The 26,297-nt window shown below is 39.8% G+C and overlaps 1 protein-coding gene across 2 annotated transcripts in view; it reads right to left on the minus strand.

Annotated features, from left to right (window-relative positions):
- Positions 1-20,733, minus strand: part of ADD3 (adducin 3) — a 65,048-nt gene extending 44,315 nt beyond the window's left edge. For both annotated transcript variants that reach the window (XM_035898955.1, XM_035898953.1), the window contains exon 1: positions 20,689-20,733. The gene's annotated coding sequence lies outside the window, so the exon portion shown is untranslated. The remainder of the gene's footprint in view (positions 1-20,688) is intronic.
- Positions 20,734-26,297: the final 5,564 nt, after the last annotated feature.

Genomic DNA, 26,297 nt, shown 5'->3' on the forward strand with positions numbered 1-26,297 from the left:
AGTGCTCCGCTAAAAGTGCACCTTTAAGACTAAAGGCACGCATAGCTGGAGCGTACCTCATTTGTAGATTAAAGCATTCCCCTGTATCCTTATTCCTCTGAAACAAGTACCTAGTGCAGCAAGTTTGACTCTAATTTTTGAGATATCAATGGCATAATTTGTCTAATTGCTTACAGATGCGCACAGTCTCTGGCTCCAAAGGCTGCTTTCAAGATAAAATCAGGTCTGTGGATTCTGCATGGGAGGTGAAAGCCTGCCTGTCCGGCTCCATGTAGAACTGGGGAGGCCGGCACCTTTTTGCATGACAACTGGACACCTAACCTTCAAATCAGCCATTTCCAGTCACTCTTACAGTCACAGCAAGAAAAAATCAATGATGTAATAGTTTTGTCTTAAAAGCTGAAGAATGAAGGAATACAGATTTTGTATCAGGAAGAGAAACCAAACCAATCAAACACTTTTACATTGTCAGCACTCTGTTTCTATGTTTACTTCTTTCCCTTTCACACAGGGCAGCCCCAAGGGGAAGCCCTCCGCGCTCACTTCATGGCCACCCTCACCTCACACCCACCACCAGCCCAGGCGCCCACACACCAGCTGCCAAATTAGCTCTGAGGGCAGCCACCCTCTCCTTTTAGCCTTGTCTGCAAAACGAAGTAATGAGGGGGTCAGTCGCAGCCCTCGTTGTTCTAATGCTCTAATAGCCTATTGTTCTCTTGCAGTTGCATCGGCGAGATAAAACACTGAAAGGCAGCGTTTCCTGAGGGGAAGCGAATTCCCACCGTGCTGCAGGACGTTGGCCAAGGGCTCAGCTTCACATGGGGCTGGCCAGCCGTGCAACTTGGCGGGGAGATGGTGGGTTTGTTTTTGTTAGCAGGCGGTCTGCAGGAACATCTGCTCAGCAAAGCGGTGGTGTGGCTCTTGCCCATCACTGCCTGTGGGCCCTTCCCCATGGATCTGTACAAAACCATGTTTATTACTCCCTCTGCACGTGGCTATCACTATAAAAATTGACAGTCCCATGGCTAAAATTTGGCTCCTACCTGATCAGTGTTTATGCTCTGCTCCCTGCCTTAAATTCTAGAAGGATTGAAAATAGAATGGTTGCTACTGAAGTGCAGTAAGTTTGCAGGGAGAAGGGAGCCACGGCACGGGCCCCAGGCAGAGCAGTCCGACAGCGGGGCTGGAGCACCCCCAGCATCACATCCACCAGGTTACAGGTAATAATGTTTAAGTACTGGGATGGGAGAAAGGACACAACAGACAGAAATTAACCCAACGATACAGGAAATTGTAAGAGCGAGTCACTCATGTTTTCACCACATCCTCTTGTCCAATAAAGAAGTGCACTGAACATCATTAATGTCCCACTAATGAGACATCCGACTGCCCACAACACAGCAATAATGAACGTGAGCTCTGTTTCCACCAAATCTACCAGAAAGATTTGTAAGGGTCTGCTTTCCCACTGACACAAACACATGACTCCCATTAGCCTTAATAAAGGACGAGTGGGAGAGAAATTTCCCAAGGTTGCATAACTGAACTGTGGCATGCTGAAGACACAGTATAGATTGCTAAGACATGTTGGCCATCCAAAGTCTACAGTGATAGGCCAAATTCTTTCATAATTTTCCCATTAATTTGTTCAACTTTTATCGTAGTTAGAAATTCCTTGCTTTAGGGTGGTGAAAATATTCAGAGCTTTTCTTATGGCAAAATTATGGAAAAGCAAGTCAGCTGGTGGGATGCTTAGCTCCTATTTTTAGGCTGAAGAACATAAAAAAGAAAGTGCATATTTGAAGTTATCTTATTCATTGTCCCTGCATACTATTCTTGACTCCACTGTATATAAATTCATACTTCTGTAACAATGCAAATTTGTTGACAGGATGATAGGTTAAAGTTTATCTTTCAGGCTGCTTCCCTTGCACCAGTCAGAAAAATCTAGTTCTGTCAATTTATGTCCCTCTCCATGCTCAGTGAGGCGAGGAAATGGAGTGGAGTGCCAGAATTTTTACAGAAACAATGCAAGAAAACTAATGCCAGAACTGAATATCTGACTCTTAGGCTAAGCTATGCATGTTCTCACAAAACTTTGAGATTAATACTGCATATCTCAAAACTGCATTTAAGAAAAACCTCAAGTCCAGATGTTGAAAGCATGATTGACCTACTAAAAGTTAGAAACTTTTTCTTCGTCTTTTCTTCTCAGCTCAAGTTTATGTATTTTAAAGCGTTTGGATGCTTTCCCTTCTTATTTTTTTTGGACACCAGAAAATTCAATTTCATAGGCAATTTAAAAATAGTTGGTCACGTGCTTATCATAAGAAATTTATCTGATGTAATCTAAGACATTCAACGTTATTATAGTACACATTAATGAAGGCTGCTTCATGTATTCTCCTGTAGCTTTAAATGAGAACAGACTGCTCTATTATCTCCTGCTGCAATGACTGACACAGGAGAATATCTAGCCTGCTACTACTTATATACGATAAAAGTCCATTAGCACATATACTCATAGAAGTTTAACTACTTTGATACAATAAACTGAGATAGGGAACTACAGCGCAACAATTGCTATAACTATGTGACCAGTGCTGTCCTGCATTTTAGAGCCACATGTTAAAATGTATCTTGCAAATTAAATCAAATTACTTACTTATTTCTGCTCAGCTGTAAAAGAACCACCCACAAAACAAAACCATAGATATTTGATTTATTTCAGAGAGTTAAAATCAAAACCTCAAGGGCCTCAAGTACAGCAAATCATGGTACTGCACCACAGCAGAATCACCCCTGTGCCCGATGTGGTTGTGCTCACTTTAGCTGCCAGCATATACTAGAAACCCAGAGCCCATTCCTGTTGAAGCTGGCGTTCTTCTTAAGTGGAAGCAAAATCAGATCACATATTCCTCAAAACCCCTATAATATACAGATCAACTGAGGCAAACAGATAGTAACTGATTCGTGGATTATGTAGATACTAACTACACTGGAAAACCCCATTCAAGCACAGAAATTGTAACTCACCAGTCACGTCACGACATTGAAGATATAAACCACGCAAGTCTGAAATAGAAGACAATCGAAATACAAGACAACTTTCTGCAGCATCCATCCCCAACCATTCTGTCAAATACACAACGGCAATAGCACAAAGCATCTTTATGACAGGAATAAAAGGCCCTTTAATGCTCCTTTTATTTTTTTATTGAATGAACCCACTCTTACACAAAGTTCATGCAACGATGTCTCGAGCTTTAGTACTGCCAAATCGTGTGTTTGATTAGTCAACTAAGCCTGGTGTGTTACACACAGAAAATTTGAACTATTTATTAATTACATGTAATTACTTCATGTAGCAAGTCAGGTGGTTGATTAAGACACTGAACTTATTAGTATGTTGAGATACGTAGTTGTTAGGAAGATTAGAATCTTTTCGATGTTTCACCATAACTGACCGAACACTTCTCTGCTCCAAGTCACTGTCTGGCAAAACCCAAGGGAGTTAAGAGCCAAACCCACAGACTCCTCCCAGCTACAGTATTAGCATTTTGTGTGGTTGACTCTTCTCACAGAATTAGTAATCTTTACTAACAGTGTGCCTCCCTCCAAGGAAGCATGTTGCACCACACCTCCCAATTGTTATAGAAATACTTATATACAAAGACCAGAGTCGAAAAAGATACCATCAGATATGGCGAGTCCAGAGAAATCTTGTCCTAAATATTTTTCAAGTTTATTCATGAGAAAAGGGTGGAGAAAGTAACCACAGCTACCAGATTCACAAACATGAACTCATTTACAGGTTTGCAAAGCAAATCATGCCACCAACCTGTCACGTAACCCATAGCCAAATGCAGCTGCAGACTCTCTGAATCAAGATATTCACTGTTGGATGAAATTAAGTTGCCCAGCTATCATATCAGTTCTTAAAAACTGGTTGGGTTTTTTGCCACTTTTAATCTCTCAGGCAGACAGGCACTAGATTAAAGTGAATTAGAAGCCAGAGCAGAAAACAACCAGTTTCTAAGCTTTAACAACTTATTGCACTACCGGGCAGTTAAGAGCACTGTTCCCATACATTGTTTAGTGCCTTGAAATGGACACAGTTGGTTACTGGCCATAAAAACAACTGCAGGTCTACCATTTCTTAAATGTTTACTAATAAGATACACCAGAGTACAAAACCCAGAACTGTATTCCTAATACTCAGACCTTTCTGCCAGAACACAAATTGACAAAAAGACCTTCTGGTAAAAAAACCAAACAAACACACCCACACCCACCCCCCCAAACCACTCCAGAAAGCTTTCACACTTTGGTTTTAAAGTACAGATCTGTCTTTCTTCCCTACCCCAACCACCACCCACTCTTCCAAACAACTAAGTAATCCAATGTTGCACAGGAATTTTAATTGTTTCCATAACTTCTGTTACCTGCCAAAAAAGTACTTAGTGTGACATATGCAGGACAGGGTGCCTATGATACATGTATATTTAAAATAAAATACAAACATACATAGACACACACATGTATAACGTACAACTTATGTAATTGTTAACTTTTGTGTAGCTATAAAAACTAGAAGCCTTTGAAAGCAGCAGCCTTTATTCTTTAAAGTAACAGCCACGGTTTGAGCATACTTGACTCTCTAGCTCAGATTTACAATCAAGTTACTACAGCTGAATTTCCTGCGTGCCACGTGAGCCAGGCTTGGTTTGGTGTCTCCTTGCACGCTATTAGCCATGACAGATGCAAGTTCACAGCGGAAATCCCTTGGATGAAAGGCTAAAAAACTAGGATGTACTCCTTTGTATCTGCTGCAAGTACAGTCACACAGATCTCTGCAGCAGTCTCTGCAAGACTTTGGCTGATGCCAGTGCTGCAACTGAAAGCCTGGCTCCTTTCAAGAGTTGTGTAACTTTTTTTCTTTTTTTTTTTTTTTCAGATCTTGGTCTATCAACCTTTCCTCACTCTGCACAGTATTTCTTACCACAAATAATGGCCCTGGTTTCAGTGGGACCTTTGAAATATTCATCTTGTGGTAGAAGTAATTGCACAACGCAAACTGGTGGGGATATTTTCAGCGTATTTGTACAACTCCATTTATCTAGTTATTAGGACTAGGTCTTAAAACAACAAAAAACTTTCTCTAACATTTGTTTAAATAAGCAATCCATTCTATGTATCGGACTGTTTATAAATATACAATATACAATTACTGTGTATCAGTAAAATCCCTAGGATAGTTGGAGTTATTTTGGCAAAAGAGCTTATAGATGTTCCCCTGAGTAAATTGCACGGCAGCCTGCTAGTAGGGGAGGTGTAACAATTTCATTAAAAAAGTGCATTTAGAACAGTTTAATAAACAAGGGGAACAATATCTGTGGGACTTACAGGGTGGAAGCTAACAAAATATTATCTTCAACAACAGATAATACACATTTTTCCACTGATTTTACAACTAAAACCAGCACACTGCAGCTTCTGACACCATTAGTGCTCAGCATCTACTTTTGACAGCATTTTTTGATTTGTGATGGGTGGTTTGTTTTTGCGTTGTTATGGGCTGGGTGAAGCCTTGAGGCAGACATGCAGCCCCGTTGATAACATGTGTATTTTCCAACCCCGTGATATATTTCCCATAACTGCTGGCCTGGAACATGATTTTCATAAACTTCACTGTTTCACATTTGGCTAAAGCAGCATCAGTCCATTTGATATAATAGCTCCAAGACTATAAATGGAAGACAACCATTTTCAGAACGGATTACTTTCAACGCTCAACATCAGACTCCTATTTTCAGAAAATACTGACTGTTGCTTTCAGAAAGCCAAATCTCCCCTAACAGATCTTTTCAAGCTGGAAATCCAAAGTCAGAAGTTACTTTTGGAAGGTGCAGCTGGAATTTGAATACAGACGTCAACAGTGCTGGTTGTTACAGCATAGGAGAGGTTTTATTTTGTATGTAAATCCTAGTAAGTGTACCTATTTCAGTACTTTTGCATCACTACCGCTGAGGTCCGTGCTGTTTTCAAAGCCTAAAAAACTTGCCTTTCGCAGCTGCAAAGGAAATGACAAGAGAAGAAAAACACAGCCAGTGTGTATCAGCAATTAATTCCATCCACAACTGCCCAGCTGTTTGCGCATGGAGGAACCGGCCTGTTTCCTCTCTGAGCTTTTGCCACTGAAAGCTGATACTGCGCTTTCAGAGACATGGGCTGTTGGTAACGTGTTAGGAATGCGCGCGAGATCGGACAGAGCTGAAGAAGAAGAAATGAAATCCAGACCAGTGTGCCGCGTATCTGTGTTATGAGGATAAAGTTATCTGGGAGAGAGGCTGGCGGGAGGGGGGGACCGGGATGGAGAGCTGCTGGGAAAGCCAGGCTCAGCACGTGGGACAGACACAAATGTCACTTACTGGCAGAGACAAGGTGGGACAGTCTCAGAAACCTACGTGTCTATCAGTTCTGTCAAGATGTTTTTACATTGGCCGATGCCAAACAGGTAGATTTGGGGGCACTTCGGAAAAGCTGTTACTTTTACTTGGGATCAGCGCTTTTACAATGAAGTTGCTGGAGACTTGGCTCCATCTAGCTATGCTACAGTAAGATTTATCGGTAAGTAATTACTACTTACTGGTAAGTAAGCTTTCCAGCACTTGCAGCCCTGAAGATCCAGAACTTAAGGCAGGACTCAGCCCTTTAGTCTTTCCTATTGATATAATCCGCTCACGCCACCCTTGGGATTTCAGGAAAGGCATAGACTATATAAAAGGAGGGTGCTAGGGGTAACTTCTACAAACCCTGCTCCACCGAGTGCCTGGAAACTTCATCCCACTCTGGAATAAACTCACCAGGCTACACGCAGAGCTCATCTTTTTCCTCTAACACATTTAAAAACAAAAACAACATGTATTTTTTCCTCCCTTAACCCAAGCCAGCCCCCATTTAAAAATTCAAAATTATCCATATGGCTTCCTTTTTACTGGGTAAAGCCACAAACAACAAGGCTCTTGTAATATATATCACTGGCACTTTTTCTTCAGCTCCAGTACCACCAGTTAAAAAGAGCTCCTTTGATCTTTAGTAATATCAGGTCACCTCTTGATTTCCTGGACCACTCAACCAGGGGCAACCTCTTAAGCTGCACAGCTATTCAGAAGAATAACACTAATAAGAAAATATTTGCACCTGACAATTTTCACAACCAGTACCTAAGATAAGAAGTAACTATCAAAGGGCTATTCCCTTTACAAAAAGGCACACCAAAGTACCATCTTGCCTATTTTACTGAATAAATTGGGTTTGCTAAAACTACAGGCTTGAGTACCAGTGTGTGGAAAGAAAAACATTTTGCAGAATAAGACTGTGATATTGTGTTCATACAGTAATGAAGCAAATAGGAGAACAATATTCTTTTACCAAACAAGATCGATGAAATATTTAAACATTACCTTTTTAAATACGTATCTCTAAAGTTTGGACCTATGCTTCAGGAAGACTAGTATTGTCTCTGAAACATCTACACAAGCACGCAATGTTATTGCTAGGAAAATACAAAAGTAGAGGACTTTCAGTAATTTACAGTTTCCCAAGGAAAGCAGCTCCAAATCCTATGGTTGACTGGAAAGTATGAATTTGTACAAATGGCTTAAAATACCTTCTCTTTTTACTCACTTGGAAGCAATGACTCAGTAATGGGTAAACAGAAGCAGCACAATATTTTTAAAAATCAGAAGTATAGCACATTTTCAACAGCGAGTAATCTCACTACATTGTCACAGGAATAGTTCTACTGCTGCTTGAAAGCAAGAGCAGCACTCATCATTCTTCCTGTAATTTCACTCTTAGCTCAAATTCATTGGGGGATGACTTCTTACATTGCTTACCGTCTGCCACAGCAAAACCTGACTTTGTCATGTATTAGAAACATACACAGAAAGTTTCTGTATGTGATCAAGCCAGTTTTACACTGGGGAAGAAGGCACAGGGAAAGGAGGTGGATGCAAGGGCACACAGCAGCAGTTGTGCTGAGCAACGCCATGACCTCCAAGGCACATAGGCCAGCTCTCCAAGACTGTTTGTTCTTTTCACATGAAGTGCTGCAATACAAATAATAATATATCTTACTTATACATTACTTAATACATTATTTATCCTAAATATTGGGCAATACAAGCAAAACTATATTTAAACATCAAAATAATGTGAAGGTTTTAATCTAAAAATCCCAGAGGGATTAAAGGCTTTATTAGACCTACCTCAAAATCTAAGGCATTTCAGCAAACTAAGGGATGGTGACAGTGCTATAGGTGCCTCTCAAGAAATTATGTAGCTTAGGAATGACTCTCACTCCACCCATAGTTATTAGAATGGATATTAATCAATAGCTATCCATTTAAAAATTGTTTCTTGGGCTCATTTCTCAGTAATATTTTGATAGAAGACTGAAAATATTAATAGAAGTTAAAAGTGACGGCAGAGTAAATTTCACTGCATCAGTAAAAACTCAGCTGAGCACTACAAACAGAAATCATTCAAGTGAATTTTGCAGGTGCGTGTATGCCAACCAGCTAACCAAACACAACTCTTCTCAGACTAGTCTCTTCTCTTTCTACTTTTTCTTCTCCAAAGCAAGATTCTTCCTTGTGCAGCAAACCTATCCAGATCTATGCATTGCTTAAAAGCATGGAAGATGTGTCCCAGAAATAAATACCACAACTCTTCTGCTCCTAAGCATTTGGCATTTTTAATTCAGGCATGATGCTTCAAGCTGGAGATAAGGTTAAGTGACTAAGGCTAAAATTCAGATTCAGAGAGGGTCCAAGCCTGCGTACCACTTAAAACCTCACTACTACTCACTTGTAAGTCTATTTTGGGATATAAGTGGTGCATAGCTCTTAGATTTGCTGCACAAGGAAGAATTTCACACTAAAAGAATGAAAAAGGGGTTTAGAAAATCCCTAGTTTTCACATTCAGCCATAGCGTAAGGAAGCTGCATTTACTCGTGCCGAGAAAGTGCCCACAGGAATGAATAGGCAATACGTATCTTATACGTTGGAATAATTACCAAAATATGGAAGGTGCTTGATAATACCTAGAAATACTTACATTACATAATGGTTAAGGAAAAGTAGCACCCATCTGAACTTGCAAGAGGAGCTCAGTGTGTGGATTACCACATTCCATACTTTATCATTAAATAATTTGTGAGTCATTTGGGATGATTTAAGTTTTTCTCTCTCTGGAATTCAAATCAGGAGCAGAGTTGCCCAATATCTAAAGGTTCCCAGTCTGAAAGGAAAATTCCTAAGTCCTAAAGTAATGGTTTTCATTTACCATTCACATTATGTATGAACTACTGAAACTTAACATCTTCCAGTTCAACATTTGTGTTCATTAATTCATTAGGTCCTAGACTCTGATTCTTTCTGCCTAACTTCAGATATTTACATAGCATTTGAATTCATTGTCTAATTAAAGGCTCTCTTTAGGATGAAGTGAGTCATTTTCTAGACTTCATCGGCTGCACTGCAAGCTTACAGTGATTGCAACAGACACACACAATTCACAAGTAGACATCCATACTGCAGACATCCTAAGTTACGCAAGACACGTGCTGCTCTAAAATGCTAGCAAGCTACATGCAAGACTGAGGAAATGCATAAGAGATCACTTAGCTATTTCAAATACCAAGGGGAAAAAAATGGCAAATGGATTTAAAAATAAGAGCCTACTCATTGAATTCTTGCAATTCACACAGTACGAGGGGTAGTACATTTTGGTGTGTGTTTTTTCTATGCATCTCACTAACATCAGAGGCAAAAGGGTCATTGACATTGCTCCAGTTGACAAGCCATATTAAATACCAATTTTCTGCTTTATGATACAACACAGTATAAAACGAGTACCTAGCAGTACCAAGCAAATACCAAGATCTGGCAACAGTAGTGTGAGCATAGACCAACATATGCTGTGAGAAAATGTCACCAAGCACAAACAAGCTTTCAGAATACCACGTGCAGGAACCGCTAACATAACAAATATTAAGTGAAAATACATTTCTGGTTACTTAAAAGATAAACATAAAAAAAGTTAACATCCAGGGAATAGAGCAGGAGGAAAAATGAGGGGGAATAGGGGAAATGTAGTAATTTAAATTTTATTGGGTTTGTGATCAAAACAGAAAATTTACTTGATTAGGAAAATGTATATCCATGGAGACTACTATAAAGCAAACAAGTTTAAGAGAAAATGGTGTATAACGAGTTCCACAAAAGATTTTTAAAGCAGCAATAATGCTTTCCCTCCCGCTCCAAGTAAATGCTTGAAGCTAATGGACATCTCAAAGACTGTCTTCTCTACTTTATTATTGCTGTCAAGAAAAGTGAGCCAGAAAGTGAGCAAACGCATTACAAAACTCTCACTTCTGGACATCAGTGTGGTACTAAAGTCTTTACATTTCAATGTTAGTATGACAGTGTAAATAAGCAAAGTACTCCTTTATACTAGAAATCTGCTTAACAGACGATGTTGAAAGTCAAGTTAAAGCAACAACAAACCCCTCGCACACATCAGCCCTTGCTGTACAGAGTTTATCACAGTGAAATGTATTGCACTGAAATGTATTTGGTAAAAACTAATTTAAGCTCACCTCTGTATGTGACAGCTAGATGATCTGGGGTTGAATTGGCACGATTCATGGCAAACATGCAGCATTTAAGTTACAGTGAAGATGAAAGGATCTTTGAATACTTTTCTAAATCATGCAAGCTTATCGCTACCCACCTACAAACATATGGAAGAAAGCATATGACACAACGTGTGCAAAATAACAACGGTGCAAACTTGGTGTTTTACGCTTTGAAGAGAATAGCATAAATTTATCTACAGTGTTATCTCCCCAAAGCCTGAAGGACAGATGTGGTCAAAGAAAGTGTTTCAGTGGAAGTAACCTGACCTCTTAGGTAACCTTTCCTCGTTTTACGCTTCCTTGGTACAAAATTGGTATAGAGATGCCAGATGCAGGAGACAACCTTTCAGCTGGTCTAGTAAATCCGTTTCTCTTTAAAGCTACTTCACCATCATTAAGGTATTAAAATTTTTTACTCAAATCAGTATTAAGGGTGTTGTTTGTTTTTTTTTCCCCACAGTTACTTATCTTTTCAAACATCCATAGTTCATCAGCAACTTTATACCTAATTGGTGAAATGCAAGTTCTTTCTGCTTAGGATGGTAAGTAGCTGAAAAAAAATCCTCACAGCACAGAGCCTTATTGCTTTGTACAACTGTTTACTCCTTCAAGGGAGACATCATCAAAACAAGTGTATCAAACAGCTCTTTCTCTTAATCAGGTATTTTTCCTCTTTTTGCAGAAAGGGTTGGTAAAATGCCCTTTTCCTCTTTCAGTTCATGAATTCATACACATATAATGAACTAGTAGAAAAAAACCTGTTATTTAATTCCAACGGAAGCTTTTTACACCAGAGCAATTTAAAACTTACTCTGTCTACATGCAAAGTTAGATACTTTAAAGAGGTTGTACCATGGAATAACTTCTATGAAGCCACTATTAGTCCAAAGAATCTTTTTTCCTCAACCCTTGTATCAGAAGCCAGGGTGACAGTATACCTTATTCATTACGTATCCTCTTACCAAGAAGTGTGTGTTATCAGCAATGTAAAAAAAGTCACACGTATCCAGTCTGACACATGCCAATCACATATGATGACAGAAGAAAATCCAGACTTGGCCGATTCCATAGGAGTCTACTGGTATAGTATACTGTTTCTGGTTATTAAATATGAATATTTTTCACAAAGTTATATGATTACAGAACAAGTGATTGGTTTTTTGCATGTGACATCACTGGCAGTTTCAGTTCTGCAAGCTGAAGGGGAAGAAACAGAAGAGACCCAATTAACCGCATGTCCCACCTTAAGGCTGAAGACCATCTATTTGAAATGCACATATGCACTTTTCTCAAATCATGAGATAAATGATCTATGCCCACGTTTACCAATCTTGTGGTCTTTGCTCCTAATGAAACTTATCAACTTGCCTGGGGAGACCTGCTGGTCTGTGGTACCCTGACTATTTCTGGAATGCTTTTAACATATTGAAATTGCGTTTGCCTAGTTTCCTGCCTCTGATCCTGCAGCAGTTTTAAATAACAGATCACAGTTACCAGATCAGCATTGTCACATGCAGTTACCTTAAGATCTCTTGGGTAAATATTATCTACTCCTGGCAATTTGCCACCCACCCCCCGAGGGTCTAAACATCTTTTCTACCAACATTTCAATTTGAGACCAATTCTCAAAATATCACCTACAGAGCGAAGTTCCTGCATTAAAATCTCCCAGGAAAGTCAACTTGGACACAAATGATTTAGCTTTCATTCTGCGCCTTATCTTTGCTGAGCACTTCTTTTACAATTCAGTCATCTATCAGCTCTCCAGTCTGTCTGGCAGGACATCCATTTCTGATGTACTTGAAATTATTCAATTTAAATGATTTATTGTAGGCTCTCATATCTTTAGCAAATTGTTTCTCAGAATAACTTTTGGCCAGACTTATTATACTTTAAAATTTAATTTGCAAGAGGTTTTTTTTCCCCTTTCTATTTTCTTTGGAGGAAACGTCAACTTTTGAAAGATGTCTCCTCGTTTCTAAGAGATTCCTTAATTCTGCTATAAAACCGTCCTTACTTCTTAAAACTAAAAAAGTAGCAGCAAAAAAAAGTTGGAAGTCTTTAATAGATGTTATATATTTTACCAAACTTCTATTTCAGTCTTTGAAGAGCCGCTTTACTACCCACAAGCTTCAACTTCCTTATAACAAGCATTCTCACTTTTATGACTAGCAAAGGCAGAAGGCTGGCACGGGAACTGCAGCGTTCAGTTCCCTGGCTGAGATGTCACCAGCAAAACTTTCAGTTCAACCATACAAACATAACCACAGTCCAAACTTCTACTTACTGGGAGCCAGGTAAGAACCAGCTTTGCTATCCCAGACCCCATATGCCAATACTGGTGCTTTCTGGAGTCATGGCCTTCTACAGGTTTGAGACTGGTATCAACAGGCTTCCTCCTTTGAAAACAATCATGAAGTTACCTCCTACCGTACCTTCATGGTAGCAGGGTCCTGATCCAAACATCAAGGCCATTTGTTCAATGCATTATAACCAGGATCAGAACTCTCGTGAGTTACAGTATGTTTCACAATACCATGTGTTTCGCAATTTCTTTTTTAAAGGAATGCATATTCAAAGACTGCAAACAATGCAAACAAAGGGGTTTGCTTTGTTGTTGTTAAATTGTAATATTTGGGGGCTTTACTATTTTAGCTTATAAGAACAATTAACTCAACCTTGAATTACAGCCTATGCCAAGTATAAATGATCTAATGCCATCCCTACGATTAAAGATGGTTAGGTGAGAATAAACAGATTTGGTTCAGCGATGATCAGCCACTGATTTGTGTAGTTGCACTAGTATTAATCCAGAAACATGGATAACTTGAATTTAAGAGAACTAATTGTAGGTTACTCCAATTACTTGCATAGACAAACTTCAAACTGAACTGTTTGATGTGAAACCCTAGATATCTGGCTCTACACTGAGGTGTGGACACCGGGCAATAGCAGCAGCTGTTCACCACTGAAAACAGTTCCTGAATGCAGACAAAGCATAAAGAAGTCAGACTTGCACTTATGCTATATTAAGAGATTTATTTTTTTTTTGACCCCCATCCCCCTTCAGCCAAGACTCTCCTCAGCCTAAAGATGACACAACACAAATCACGTTTCCTAGCACTCCATGCTGATAACCAGCAGAGACTGTAGTGTTGGAAAGTCTCAGTTAACAGCGTAAGCCCTTTAGAAGGAACAGAATTAAGAGAGCGTCAGCTGCAAATAACTCTACTGACATTGTTTTAACCTGATGTGCCAAGGTACACAACTAAGCCAAGTCTTAAAACTAGTTCCACATTTAACAGATTCTTTTCTCTGAAGAGTCCCTCATCATTAGCAGACAGAGAAAACCCTCATGTTATTACAACTGAACTGTTAAGAAGTAAATCCAACTCCAGCAGAGGGGAAACAAAAAGCTCTATGTTTATTAAACTGCCTTTCTAAATATCAACATTTGCTAAGGAGGTCATCATTACTGAATGCAGTTTAATCAGTGAAGGGAAAAAAAAAATCCTAAAATCACAGGCTGTTGTTGAAATTATTAAATTAGTATTGACTGGAAGAGAGCTTTAAGGCTTATAACTACTTTGGAAAGAGTTCAATTTTTAAACACTTATTCTTCATTCACCCCACTCAGCTTACAAATAAAGCCAAACCAGACTAGGTTGGATAAAAACCCAACAGCCTCCACTGTAAGGTCACAGTGATGAGCTGATACACATCTAGCTACATTTTTTTTTATGCTCACAAAGATTCAGCATTTTTAACTCATCAAGCACAGACTTACCTCTACGCTGAAGAGCAATTAAAAAAAGTAAGTATAACGAGGTAGAGTTAGGATGACACATTTAAACCCAATTTGTTAATAGTAATAATACTAGCAAAATAGAATGATTTTGCCTTTGGGAAACAATATTTAATAATAAGCTAGATCTGTTCTCTTGCAGTTACAAGCTTATTGATCTAAAATATGCCAGTCTGCAATTTTGAATCAGTATTTTCAGCTTTAATTCCACATCACATAGAAAGAGCTGAAAATCTGATCACCGTGTCACAAGCTACTGAATAATTATATCAACTTTTTTCCAGAGCTGTTCTTCATTAATTCATAATTAACAGGATTTGATAACACAATCTGTACTACTGACTTGTAACAGCCTGCTTGTGTCAACTGAAAGAGGACAAGTTTTTTGTTTGGTGAACTCCAGCACTTCTTTCCCATGCTCGGCAGCACCCACTCCCTACAATTCCTTCTGGAGTTGCCTGTCAGGCACCTCGGTCCCTGCTGCAATTGGAAACTTTACATGAATTCTGTCCTCTTCCTCCTCCTGCCTCACATGAAACTGCCTTACCACTGAGGAATTTGACAGGGGATGAGATATAGAAACTTATCTGCTGCCAGCAAGCTGCTCCCATGATAGGGGCATCGGAAAAGGAAAGGGAAAATGGCAAAGAGTAATCCAACACTCTTCAATGCATTCCAGGCACTCACGGGAAAAAAAACCAAACAAAAACCAAACAAACCAAAACAAAGGGGCAGCACCAACAATTCAGGATTTTAGCATAATGAAAATAATGCGTTCAAAAGATACGCTGGCTGGGAAAGCCTGGGCGTCTTTTTCCCAAATCCACAACAGAAATAATATCTACAGAAATTCTGCACAAACCCAAGGATCAGCAGCATGCCTGAGGAAGCAGGATCTTTGCTTCAAGTGCCCTATTCACATTTTAAAAGGCTGCATGAATTTGGATAAGCCTTCCTTACTACTTCCTTACTATGGATCACGTAAGTAGCACCAATTTTGAAAGTACCCTAGGGTGATGTTTTCCTGTTTTACTTTAAAAGCTTCCTCATCCTCCACTACTGAGCTCTCCTCCAGCTTTCCATCACAGAGAGAGAAGCAGTGCAAGTACTCAAGTTTAGTCTGATCGTGCCACAGAAACTTTGGGTTTGGCTCTTTTGAGACAAGACAGTCATCAGCTTGGTGCTGAGGATACAGAGAACCAGGTTCTATTTTGTAATGGCAATCTATGTTGAAAATGATGGTGTTTTAAAAATAATAATTAAAATCAAAATACAACCAACAACCACACAACCCTTTCACATGTGTAATATAGCAACAGGAGCTACACACAAAGCAAGTGCTTTTTCAGGAGAAAGGCAACAACTATAGAAATGTTGAACAGGATCTCCTTTCATCTGGGTTTTTTTGGGGTTTTTTTTGGTTTTTTTTTTGTTGTTTTTTTTAAAATATTCTCTTTGATTACTTTAGCTTGCACAATATATATCCCACATTGTATTTCATTTGTTTATGAGTATCTGGGCAGAGCTCCAGTGCTTTGATCCAACTGGTCACAGTAAAAGCTCAGTTCAGCATGAGCACTACCACACCAGCAGGGAAAGCTGGAGAGGTGGAGGAGATACAGCACCGTTGTCACGTCCAGTACAGGACAGGGTTGAGACCAGCCAAACAAACAGGAACTGAGTTCCAGAAAGTTTCTTCACCTCAACAGGAAACAAAGAGTCCAACAGATTAGGGACTCCAGAAAAATACAGTCGCCTTCACAATGAATGTAGTCATCTTTTTCCAATGTGAACGAGAAAAACGCAGAGTGCGGATACAGTGTGAAATAATATTACTGTCTGCAGCTACAAATATTTAGTGAGAAAATTAAGTCAAAGGCTCAGATTCTGCACTGAAACTTCTCATGCTAGGAACAAAAAAAGTTTCAAACTGATTTCCTGCAGAGGACAAGCTATCAGATTACACAGTTCTATGAATTGTGCATGATCTGAACCCTGTGTTTAGTTTTGGTTTTATTAACAGACTGCAAAAATCAACTTCTTTTTGTGAATGTTTACTGGAAACAGGCATTTAAGGCAGAAATACCCTTGTGTCACATATTCTGCTTTATCATTCACGCAGACAGGAATACCTATAGTCACTGACATTTGAAAAGCCCCACCTGGGCAACTGAAATAGCCACAATTAAAAAAACTGATCAAAATAAGAAAGTTCACCCTGACCATAGGGCTCAGAGGGAACAATAAAGGCACATTTAACAGGAGGACCCCAGGCCTCCAGCATGCTAAAGTATGGTTCCATCAGGGCTGGTAACTGTTAGAAGACAAAGAATATAAGCTTTCCATGTTTTCATGAAATTCCATCTGTCCAGATATAAACACTATTAAACAGTTTCCCTTGCTCAAGCCTAGGAAAGGGTGTGCCTAGAAGGATTTTGAGGCAATGTTCATCCCAATTCCTCCTTGCTAGACTGGAAGGATGATGGCTGGTAGGAAAACGGAGATACACACTTGGTGATGGTAAAACAGACAGACGTGTTGAAAGATGCACTGCGGGGCGAGGGGGGGGAAGCATCAAGAGCATGCTTAAAATAGTCCCACAAACAACACCTAGCCTCTCTCTAAGCTTAGAAAGCCCAGGGGCTCAAAAGCACCAAAACTACAGCAGCCTAGTTAGAAACACCACCATCACCAGTGCTACTACAGCCATTCTGCAAGATATGCCCCTGTACCGTGTGTGTATGTGCATGAAGGGGGGGAATGGGATACTGAGGACTGACGCTAAGTAGAGTAGAGACAAAAATTTTGGTCAACTCTACATTGGTAATATGCAAAAAAAACCCCAAACCACTTTGGTAACTGTCCTACTTCGCCCTACCTTGACCAATTCCTCAGTACTATGTGTAAGGGGATTTTAAAAGTCTAATTTCTAGCAAAATGAGTAATGCTAACTGGGGCACAGAAATGTGCTTCATATTGGAGAAAGGCATTATCCACTGCTCTCAAAAAGCATTTAAAAATAAACTTTACAAAGCTGCTGAATGTTAAGACTTTTGTGAGATGGTTTCAGTAAATGGCCCCAACAGGTCCCTTGAACGTTTTAACAACTGAAGGTCTGAGCCTTCCTCATACCAACCACATGGGACAAGAGAAGGTGAAGGGAGTGCAGTTCACTCAACAGCTAAGAACCAACGCTCAGTTTTATTTAACCAGGTTAAATGGTTGGGGGTAACGCTGTCAGCCTCTCTGTATTTCAGGGAGAGCTTGGGGGTTTTAATTTTTTAAGAAAAATGAGTTCAGGTGATAAATTTGAACACAGACTTAGATTAATCTTCCATCTTATGGTATTTTTGTACCATTTGCTTTTAGACTGTTCCTTAGAGCAGGAAATAAAAAGGCAGTCATTTTACTGTGTTCTCCCATCGTTATAATGCGATGCATCAGATTGGAGTTATTGAATAAGCTCATAAACCCCCAGGTTACATTCTTCTTCATCTGCAGCCTTGCCTTTCAAGTGAGCTCTACTCTTATTAAAAGGATCAGAAACTGTCCTCGGGCATACCCTGTCTTTGAAGATGAAGCCCCAGATACATTTTATGGAAAAGACCTCTCCATTTGTACCTTCACCAAACTGCATAGCAGGTTTAAATAATTGCGCAAGACGGTGGATTTCGATTCCAGGATCCTCTTACTCAGTCTCAAGTTTTTAAAATAATATTTTTCTTTCTCTTAGGGCACTCCTGAAATAAATGTTCCAAACAGTGATGATCCAAAGGCATTGAAGAAAAAAGTTACAGCTTAAACAGTATGACACAGATTATGGATAAAGAAGCCCTTCCCATATGGAAAAGTTTTAAAAATTTGACATTTCTTTTCAATATGTGTTAATCAGAAAGACAGTAGTGAATTCCAACTGCTTCAGACAGAAGAGAATCAAAACACTTGGGATACGTTACACAGAAGAGCAATTGCAAAGAAGGAAGAACAATCCTATAGTTTTTAAAAACTTAACGATTAACAGTGTTTTCTCAAATGGCTGGGAAAGTCTGCAGTTTGGAGCCAGCCACATGTTACTTATCAATGCTTCAAATACAGGGTGAGTAAGAAAGGCCATGTCTGGTTCCTTTTGCAATAGGGAAAAAAAATCTCTTTTGAAGTCTTTCTGAGGGACTGACGGGGAAGAAAGTGTCAGGAAAAGGATCTGACAGGTTTTGCACAGTGAGGGGCAAAAAGACGTCTGGAGTAAAATCTCTTGTCTAAATTGGGCAAAGAGATAGAAACCTCTCCTTCAGCACTGGAGACGCCAGATAAAAAGTCTGAGACTCCCTTGTATCTTTTTTCCAGCCACACATGAATTCCTTTTTATGCTTTCTGCCAGCTTCTCATCTTACCAGGAGCCTGCAGGAGAGGCCAGTCCAGCACCGAAGGGAACATAGCCACGCTGGGGCTCCACGTACAGCAGATAGTCTCTCAAGTTTCCAGGAAAACAACTTGCATTTTAAACACTCCAAGCATCACAGAAGACCTCAATTTAAAGGTGGAAGCAATCACCTGAATGATCTTAAAACAAAGTCAAAAGACTAAGATATTACTCTGTTTCTCAAAATAAAAGGCATTATCGATGAATGTGTCACTGCCAATATTGCTGTTTCACTCTGGGAAAGGATTTCTCTCCTATATTTTCAATTCTGTGCAAATAACTAACCTAAGAAGTTCTGCATCACCTGTAATGTAAGCATAATTATCCACCAGCAGGTCAAGAACTAGACACGTTTCATTTTTACCAGCACTGTAAGGTGCTCTGCCCTTTTTTTAAAGTTTCTATACTTTTGAAGACACCAGTCAAAAAGAAAACATCCATTATTTTTTTTTCCTCTATCACAAAGGTAAAACAAATGTTTGACATAACCAGTCTCTAAAAGCTGTATTAAAAGGAGAAATTCAAGAGATTACTTCTGTATAAACTGGACTCTAATCTACGTATGAGTAACCTGCACAGCTGAAAATACACAAACTTAGCATTAACTTCTCAACAGGGCAGAAAGCTCCTGAGTTCACTACATCTGTTACAAGTAACAATTTCATACACTCTTAAGTGGAAGAAGGCAGCTCAGCTCTATTCAACTTGAAGTACACAGAAGTATACAGTAAGCTTTTGTTAACAGAAACCTTTGTCTTTACATTTTGATAAAGTGATAATGTTTTGACTCCTTCCTTGCTTCTGCCTCATAGTGTTGCAATCGCAAGGTATGTGTAGCATTTTGCAGGTAATATTTCAGAGAAAATAAAGGATAAAAACTTTCTCCGACAAAAAAAATAACCACAAAAAGAATCCTACTCAGGTGTTAGCAACAGGGTTATTTTAATATAGTCTTTTTAATTACATAACAGGGAGGAAAACAAAAGTTTTAACACTTTCTTATTTTGATCAAGGACTGGGGAACGTAGAAAACACTAGTAGAAAAAAAAAAACAAAACACTTCAGATAAGAGATTAGGCACTAAAATCCCTAAAAGATTTGCTGCCTATTATTATAAAAATGAAGACCACAAGACAATATATGCTAGCTATACCACAGTAACACTTGTAAGACATAATAGTCAGAAGTGTCTGAAAAAGGTATGAAAGAAACCCAGTTCCTCGCTTGTAAAAATATAGGCTACTGCTCAGGTTTTGCTGTCTTTGTACTCCTCCTTTTGCATCTTTAGGAACTGTGCACATAATGGTTAAATAACACGTGAAGTCTGCCAATTACCGTGAGGAATGTCAAAGCTGCAACACATTCACTCATCTTTGATGATAGTTATCATCAGCTGGTCAGCGTACTCAGTCATACAAATTGGTAGCATCCACCTCACTGTGGCTGGAACTCACAGGACACCTCGATATCCTTACACATATGAAGTTCCATTATGTATTTAGCGTAAACATTATGCAGTACTGTTCAGACTCTTGCACACACCACAGCTAAGGTACAATTTCATCCCACAAAAGTGTTTTGCACAACATTAATGAGATTGAAGTTACTGTGGGTTTTTTTTTATCTGTGCTTTTTAATAAAACCACTTTAAAGCGGCAGTTTGCTGATTCAGTCCCCCTCCTCGCCCTTAAAATCCTTATGCTAAATGACGAACAAGAACACAACCAAAAAATCAGACAGTCAAATGTTTTAGGTACCTTGATTTTTTCCACAGCTCTCCTTGCTCTAGTAATGTAGTTGACCTGTAAAACAGAAGAAAGAGATTACTGATTCCTGGTAGGCTTTTCAATATTACTGGAATATACCATACACTTAAATCTTAGGAAAGCATTAACACAGTATTTAGTATCTTGAACTCTATTTCAGAATATTTCATTGAGTGACATTTCACTTTGTTATCACATAACACATTTTTAATATTAAAAAAATCTCAAAGGGAAGTCTCACTTAAGTGCACCTAGTTGGGAATCTTGCCATTTTGCCTCTTGCACAGCAGGTTACAAATCAGAAAGTAAAATCCAGCTTCCCGGCTGCATTTTTAAACTAGAGCATAACAGCCACAATCCACAATTCCTCTTCTAGCCCAGAAGTTGAACTCTGGAGCAGCCACTATGCTGGCCGAGCGGGCAGGCTCCGGTCGGGTGGGGAGCTGGGGAAAGGAACACAATGCCGCTCTTTGAAGGCTCACAACTGCTGGGGCGCACAGTCCATACGGAAACAACCGCCTTGCTCTGACCCTTTCCCACCAATGAGCAGCGATGGGTTTTCATCTTGCCTTTATCTTCTAACATGAAAGTAAAATGAGTAAATTAAATAGCAATTGTTTGCTTCTATCATCTTTTGTCTTCGCAGTCTTTGAGCACAAGTTATCTTCAATCAAACCTGACAAATCTATTTCCGTCAACTTCCCTTTTCCCTCAACCACTCCACCAAGGAAAAGCAATTATTTCCTGGGGGAGAGGGGTCAGACTCCTTGATTTCCTACATGCACACAAAACATATGCTACGTTTTCTTTTTTAAGATCTATACATTGCAAATTAGACATTTTATGCATTGTGAAAACACTGAGCTCAACCCACCATCAGGCACAGGCGGTACTTCTCACCAACCTGTTAACCTATTTTTATTCATCAGGTTGTAACAGCTTCTTTCAAGCATCACTAGCTTTTCCCTGTTAGTCTTCCATGACTTCCATACAGAACCCTCAGGCATTGCTGCACAGTCTACTGAGAAGACCTAAACTACAAACACTTCACCAGTTTCAACATTTCAGCAGGCTGGACATCCCACTCCCCCTCAAGCACTAAAGGCTGGATTATTAAATGTTCTTTATGAATTTCAGCTGTAAATAACTGACTTCCAAAAAAACCAATGTGCGCAGAAAGGCGGCAAGTAGAACTATACAAAATTAATGTAAGACATTATTGTCACAAGATACTCTGAAGCAAAAACCCAAAAATTCCAGGAGAACCATGGTTAAAATGTTACTGCATGTGTGCTCAGATTGTGCTGTTTTCCCTGCATTACTTTGTAACAGCAAGTCAATTCCTTGCTCACTTGAAAAATAAGTGTTGCCATAAATATGGCATTATTTTCAGCAAGTTCGTATTCAGGAATGAACAATGTACTTATACTCAGTATTAGTACAGGTAAACAGTCACAAAACTATTTCATCTAGTTTTAGACCTGACAGGAATATAGACTTTGGGAACAGAATTGGCTCTGGCCAGGTGCTCTGCGTGGGGCTTGGGCATGTTTGCTTATTTTGCTGTCCTGCCAGCTGCTCCCTGGCAGAGCACGCAGAGCGATGGCAGCGACTGGGGAAAGAGGAGGAAGTGTATTGGCATCGAAATGTCGTGTTAGAGCAGGAGCCCTCCACGGCATCAGGAATTTAAACACTTTAACGTGACTGTTTATTCTTGGCACGAGTACGGTTTATTTTTCATCTACTTCACATTGCTAGAGATAAGGGAATGCTATTTCTATGCAAGTTTCCGATACGTTATTTTAAGTGTAGCTGTCACTTGCAAGAAGAGATCCTGTCTCGCACACTAGCAGCTACTGTTTCTAGAGGGCAGATCACTCTCAGACATGGAAATTTAATATGCTCCCCAATTTTGTCAGCTCTGGGTCCAATAGCACTGGTTGGCAGAACATAGAGGTACCCATTTATGATGGTGCTTAGGACTACTTTAGCCCCCTCTGGAGTTGCAGTGTACCCCTCACCCCCACAGGGACCAGCAGAGCCCCAGGTAAGCAACGGCCAGCTTGCTTGGCTGTGTCCCTACCACCTCTGGGCACTGGAGAAGTTGGAGACCTTACAGCTCTCAGGAAAAGGAGGCAGCGGGGAAAACAGCTGAAGCCAGGAACCATGATACTCCAACCATCATATGCTTTTGAGCAGATTTTTTTCTGCCCTGTGTCACAAGCTCTTTGCTACAATCCCTTTCTTCTTCACGTCCCTTCTCCCTCGTAGCCCTCAATGCACTTTCACAAGCTCTTCCTCCCTCCCCAATTTAAAATTCTCATTATTAAAAAAGCCAAAACCAACAAATTATGAAACTACTATGACATTTGGTGCCATGATGTAATTCACTCTGCTTAATCCATTGGGGTCTTTTCATCCCACTCTACCCACCCCTTGCGTAGGGCAAGAAACTCTTTGGCATAAGCACTGGCCAGCAGTTGTCTTCACTGCACTTAGCATTGTTTAGACCATGTTCTCAACTCTTATTCAGTAATTAAAGGCCTCTATGGTCAAAATAAAGTTATACATCCAGTAACAATGGATGCAGATTGTATCAAGAATGGGAAAAAGAAAATCTGAAAAAGAGTAACAGTCACCTAGTAAAGAATCAACTCAAAGCCAAGTCTCAGATCAGGGAAAGTAATAACTGAAAGACATTCTTGGATGAATAAATTAGGAAGCAAGATGGACTTTACCTCAAGATATGACAGCAGTAAGACAAATATTGAATATGAACAGCTTAAAAAAAAAAATCTGGAATACATCTGAATTAATGCATATGTCAGATATCAGACATATTACAAAAATCCTAACAGGATATTGAAAATACGAGTACAAATTAAATGTTAAATGAGGGCTTCAGTCTGTAGGACAAAAGGATTTGTGTGTCAGAGATACCATTTCTCTTCTTGAGAACTGAAGTGCAAAAGCCACTTGGTTATATGAGTAGCTCAGAGAAGCAACATTTTAGAGCTTCATCCAGAAACTATGAGTAATCACAATGATGGATAGTCAAGGAACTAATGGGATATCCCAAAGAAACACCTCTTGGAATGAAAATATAGTCCTCTTCAACTACTCATATTATAATGGCTGACCAGCGTATATTAGGAAAATATACTTCTGGTTCGAATCCAAGCCTTGAGTATAAAAAGCAAAGCCCTAGTAAATATTTAAGAGAATTTTGAGTTCCAAACTGAAGAGCTGGTAACTAATTTCTTTTTTTAACAAACAAAACCATCAAAAGATTGTGCAACTCTAAGAGCCCTTAAGGAAACAATTGGGAATTTTTCATAACATGGTATTTCCTTATACCACTGACCACAGGAATGCAAACAGTTCCACCAGAGATTTCTTCATTGGAAACAACTGACAATCTAACCGTGTTTCCATCTTTTCCACTCTCAGTGCTCAACATACAAAACAGATGATATAATAGGATACAGAAGTGTCATACCAGGGCCGCAAGATATCTTTGCTAAAAGATATCTTTGCTAAAACTCAGCACCTTAGAGACTTTACAAGAATATATGTCCTGAGAGTTAGAGAGAGAGAACTTGTGTATAATTATCGAGCATCTCTCTCTAATCAAAATTTGGTTTTCTACTGCGTTTTCTACTTATTTATTGGATTTTCCCAAAATACTGTTAGCATCCCAATCAACCAGAAACAGACTCCTAGCCTCAACCGTAACTCAGTATATCAGTAACAAGACTCAGTCCTGCAGCATTCCCTGACAGTAAGGCAGGTGATACTAGCAAGAAGCAGTGGCATGAAAACATGGGTTGTTACTCAACTTGCCAAATGGAATAAAAAGCAGTACTACTGGTAGTATACCCCTTGTACCTTATACAATGTCCCCCATGTTAGTTTAATGAATAGATTTCCTCCCCAACTTCCCTGTTTGGGGTTATTGTTTGAGCAATGCCAACTGATACTATGAATTCCCCCAAAGGAAGCTGGAAATGTTGGCATATCGGTATGGGCAACAGCACTATTCATACTCATAGCCTACCAGCATTCAGACCCTGTATGAGGAGACAAAAAAATAAGGATACCCCGAGGGAAAGGCAAGACAGGCCTTACAAAGGGACTTAATTTCCTTGACAGCTAATTAACAAGTCACTATCATGGAGAAAGCAATTTACACCCTGTGCTAAGCTTCATGCTGCAAAGAGAGAAAAAGAGAAGAAATGATCATAAGCAACGGTGAAAACAGAGAGTATCGCCAGAATTCAGGAAGGCACCAGGAATGCTAAAAGGTACTAATCATCGGCACCCTGACAAATATCTGTCATTGCAAATTTGCAACTCAATTAAGCCAAGATTTTAATCAGGGCTACAACTGTACTTAATTCTCTCCATTGCAGCTGAAGGAAAGCAAGGGGAACAAGTCATAAAAACAGAACAAAATTGAAATGTACTACAAAGAGACCAAATTGTTTTCAGAAGGAAAAACCAAAACAAACAAAACCCATGAAAGACAAAGCTTTATGGAGTTAGTTTGCCAAACAAGTTAAGAATTTTGGATGCTAGAGAAGACAGACAAATGTCTTAACTTCAGATAGGCACATAAAAAGACTTTGCTTGTGTGGGAGGGTGTTTACAATCTATGGCAGAGGTATTATTACCCTGGTAGTCAAGGAAACCACTCTTACAATTACAAGATTTCAAATTTTGGAATTCCCCTTTTAGGAGGGAACATGGAAAAAAATCCTCCTTACTCTTCAAAGAGGAGAATGGACTACAGCTCTAGTGTCCCACATGTGGACAAACAGGGCCACAAGGCTTTGACAACAAACTCATCCCAATGGCGCTGCAAAGAAAGAGGTCATGATCATAAACTCCGCAAGTTTGACACCAAGCTGAGTGGTGCAGTTGAAATGCCAGAAGGACGGGATGTCATCCAAAGAGACCTGGACAAGTTGGAAAGGTGGGCCTGTGTGAACCTCATGAGGTTCAACAAGGCCAAGTGCACGGTCCTGCACCTGGGTCGGGGTAACCCCCCAGTATCAATACAGACTGTGGGAAGAAAGGATCGAGAGCAGCCCTGCTGAGAGGGACCTGGGGGTACTGATGGATGAAAAGCTGGACATGAGCCAGCAATGTGCACTGGCAGCCCAGAAGGCCAACCGTACTCTGGGCTGCATCAAGAGAAGTGTGGCCAGACGGGTGAGGGCGGGGATTCTGCCAGGCTGAGAGAGTTGGGGTTGTTCAGCCTGGAGAAAAGGAGGCTGCAGGCAGACCTGATTGTGGCCTTTCAATACCTAAAGGGGGCCTATAGGAAAGATGGGGAACATCTTTTTAGTAGGGACAGCAGTGACAAGACAAGGGGTAATGGTTTTAAACTAAACCAGCATAGATTTAGACTGGATACAAGGAAGAAATTCTTTACAATGTGGGTGGTGAAACACTGGAACAGGTTGCCCAGGGAGGTAGTGGAGGCCCCATCCCTGGAAACATTCAAGGCCAGGTTGGATGGGGCTCTGAGCAATCTGATCTGGTTAGCGGTGTCCCTGCTCACTGCAGGGGGTTTGGACTAGATGACCTCTAGGGGT

Source organism: Egretta garzetta, unplaced genomic scaffold (genome assembly GCF_000687185.1).
Source record: "Egretta garzetta isolate BGI_Z169 unplaced genomic scaffold, ASM68718v1 scaffold8, whole genome shotgun sequence".
In the NCBI taxonomy this organism is placed as follows: domain Eukaryota; kingdom Metazoa; phylum Chordata; class Aves; order Pelecaniformes; family Ardeidae; genus Egretta; species Egretta garzetta.